Raw genomic sequence first — 3,354 nt, 5'->3', positions numbered from 1 at the left:
GTGTGAATGCATATCTTTGGAAAGATTGTGATCACTGTGGGACACAGCCAGTCCCATGCAAACTTTAGGGAAGGAGCCAAAGAAATAACTACCCAGATCATACCCTATACCCTCTGATCACTCGATGGTGCTCCTTGTTGTACTACCCCAACCAGAAGCCAGTGGGAAAGAGAACACTTTAATATAATTCCTACAGATCATCTTCCTGGGGCAGAGAAGGCTGGAGAGAGAATTTAAAGGGACAAAGGTAAAGTGTCTACTCTAGTATCATAGCAGAGCAATCTAGCCCATGCTGTAAAGTTAACATGAGGCTACATTTAAATTCTGGCCCTGCTATTTAGAGCTACATGACCATAAGCTAGTTACTTCACTTCTTCACCCTTCAGAGACTCAATCAGTGAAGTAACACTGTATTACTTCCCTGTGGGATTGCTCTAGGATTAAAGGTTGTGATAGACGTCTTGTCTGCCCTCTCTCCATCTGTTCTGATTACTTCTTTGGCCTGGCCGTTGCTAAGGCAGGAAACCCAGCCTAAGATAAATAACATGTTCAGGAACTCCTGTGTGGCTTAGTTGGTTATGCATCTGACTCTTGATTTCAGCTCAGGTTGTGATTTCAGGGTCATGGGACCAAGCCCCACATTGGGCTCTATGCTCAGCACTGCATCTTCTTGTCCCTCATCCCTTTCCATCTGCTTCTCCCCCTGTGTCCTCTCTCTCTCTAAAGTAAATAAATAAAATGGGGGGGGGACCATGTTTGTACTCAGCACATGGTGGACATTAAGTAAATGGTTCTGAAGATGAGAGTGATGATCCCCAATCGCTCATAGAGTTCCCAGATACTTGTAAGGGTGTCATCTAGGTGGAAGGAATATCCATCACAATACGAAGAAGTCTGGCTATTCTTAGGGCTCAAACAGAGCCCTAGGAGTTGCATGAGGCCTGCCCCTCCTAGGCCCTGGCACGTGCTGCTAGTCCTCCATGCTCTGACATCTCCACCAAAACTCATATTTGTGTAATTCTAGAAGAAAACACCTGTCTCTAGAGGAAATGAACCCCACTTCCCAAGAAGCCCCCCACCCAGCCAGCCCTATGGCTTTGGAATTCTCTCTGTTCCCTCAGCTGCCAAGACTGCAGGGTCTTGAGCTTTATCCACATGGGGCCTTAGAAAGAAGAGCCAGCAATGAAAAGTCTGAGCTATTCTGAGAGTAACTGATGGCTTCCCAAAAGCTTCCATTTGCTTTCCCACTATCCACAGAATTTTCCCAGTGTCTCTGTCTTTGAAAGAGCCTGTACCTGGCATCTAACGACATGAAATGTCAGAACATAGACTTTGGGGGGGGGACAAGATGGCGGGGTACTAGGAAGAGGCGTCTTTTCAGCTGGTACCCCAAAGTGAGCTGATTACCTACCAAAGAACTCTGATCACCCATGAAATCAGCCTGAGATCAGAATTATACACGTCTGGATCTCTACAGGGGCAGAAGACGCCAGTGAGCAGGTAAAGCGGAATGGGAACAGCCGACTGATATCGGAAGATAAACAAAAGGGGGAGGGAGCCACCAGAGGCGACCGGTGCAAAAGTAATACCCCGATACGAGCGAGAGTGCCCTGCGTCTGGGGACCAGCATTAACTCAGAGACTGGTTGAAAGCACTCCAAAAGAGCAAAGGATCGCGGGGGCAAATTGTGGGAATCGGGGCGGCTAGGGACAGGGGCTTGAGTCCCCAGTCCCAGACGGCCTCCCCGGCGCAGAGGCAGAGAGAGTGCGGCGGAGAAACCGGCTCCTGGTCCCTAAGCCGCCAGCGCGCCCCAGAGCGCGGGGGTTCCGGCTCCTGTGAGGGGATGGGAGCCGGTCTGCAGAACGCGCGCTAGCCCTACCACAAAGCTTGAGATGCGCGTGCACGTCGCTCCAGCTCTCCTGGGTTTCTAAAGCCCTGGGGCGCTTCTTGACCCGGGCCATTGTTTCAACGTCTAAGCCGCACGCGCAGGAAACTCTTCCCTGGACAGAGGCGCGCAAAAGCCCAGCCTGCGGCTTACGGACCAGCGCCCCGTTCTCAGTGTCCCAGACGCGCGCCCGACCCACAGCCGCCTCTGAAAAGAGGTGCGCGCAAGCCGGGCACTCCCAGCCCCGGCCGGCGGCAAAATCTCAGTGTGCGATCGCTGCTTGGAACCTCTCTGGTGGTCAGGAGCTCCCAGACAGCCGCCACTGCCTTGGCTTTGGGGACGAGCAAAAGATCCTGCGCCCCCAGGGTCTTTAACTTGGAACCTGCACTGCCAGCGTCCAAGGGGGAATTTATTCAGCTTCTGCACCCAGACTGAGGCTTCTGAGACGGAGATCAGGAAGTGTTCCAGGGTGCACCTTGACTGCACCAGAGTTGATACATCCAGCTACATCCGTTCAGTCTTCTCCCACCAAAATGACTAGGAGGAGGAATGCCCAACAGAAGAAAAATACAGAGGATGGACCTTCCGCAACAGAGCTAACGGCTATCAACATAGACAATATGTCGGAAAGAGAATTCAGGCTAACAATTATCCAGGCAATAGCTAGGTTGGAGAAAGCCATGGATGACCAAACAGAATTGATTAGAGCCGAACTGAAAGCGACCAGACAGGATGTTCACAATGTTAGGGAGGAGCTTAAAGCTACCAGGGAGGAGGTCCACAATGCTCTCAATGAGTTCCAATCCAATCTAAACTCTCTCAAAGCTAGGGTAACTGAGACAGAAGATAGAATTAGTGATCTGGAAGACAAACAGATAGAGAGAAAGGATCAGGAGGAAGCCTGGAACAAACAGCTTAGATCCCACGAAAGCAGAATTAGGGAAATAAGTGATGCCATGAAGCGTTCCAACGTCAGAATTATTGGAATTCCTGAAGGGGAGGAGAAAGAAAGAAGTCTAGAAGATGTCGTGGAACAAGTCCTTCATGAAAACTTTCCGAATCTCGCGAATGAAACCAGCGTCCATGTACTAGAGGCTGAACGGTCTCCACCCAAGATTATACAATCCAAAAAAACATCACGACACCTGATAGTCAAATTGAGAAATTATAATTGTAGGTATAATCTCTTGAAAGCTGCCAGGGCAAAGAGGCTCCTTACTTACAGAGGGAAGCCCATCAGAATAACGTCAGACCTGTCCACAGAGACCTGGCAAGCCAGAAGAGGCTGGCAAGATATATTCAGGGCACTAAATGAGAAGAACATGCAGCCAAGAATACTTTATCCAGCAAGACTGACATTCAAAATGGATGGAGAGATAAAGAGTTTCCAAGACCGGCAAGACTTAAAAGACTATGCAACCACCAAGCCGATACTGCAGGAAATATTAAGGGGGGTGCTATAAAAGAGG

Source organism: Neovison vison, chromosome 2 (genome assembly GCF_020171115.1).
Source record: "Neovison vison isolate M4711 chromosome 2, ASM_NN_V1, whole genome shotgun sequence".
Taxonomy (NCBI): Eukaryota; Metazoa; Chordata; class Mammalia; order Carnivora; family Mustelidae; genus Neogale; species Neogale vison.
The sequence above is the reverse complement of the archived record's forward strand: the minus strand, read 5'-3'. Positions refer to the sequence as shown.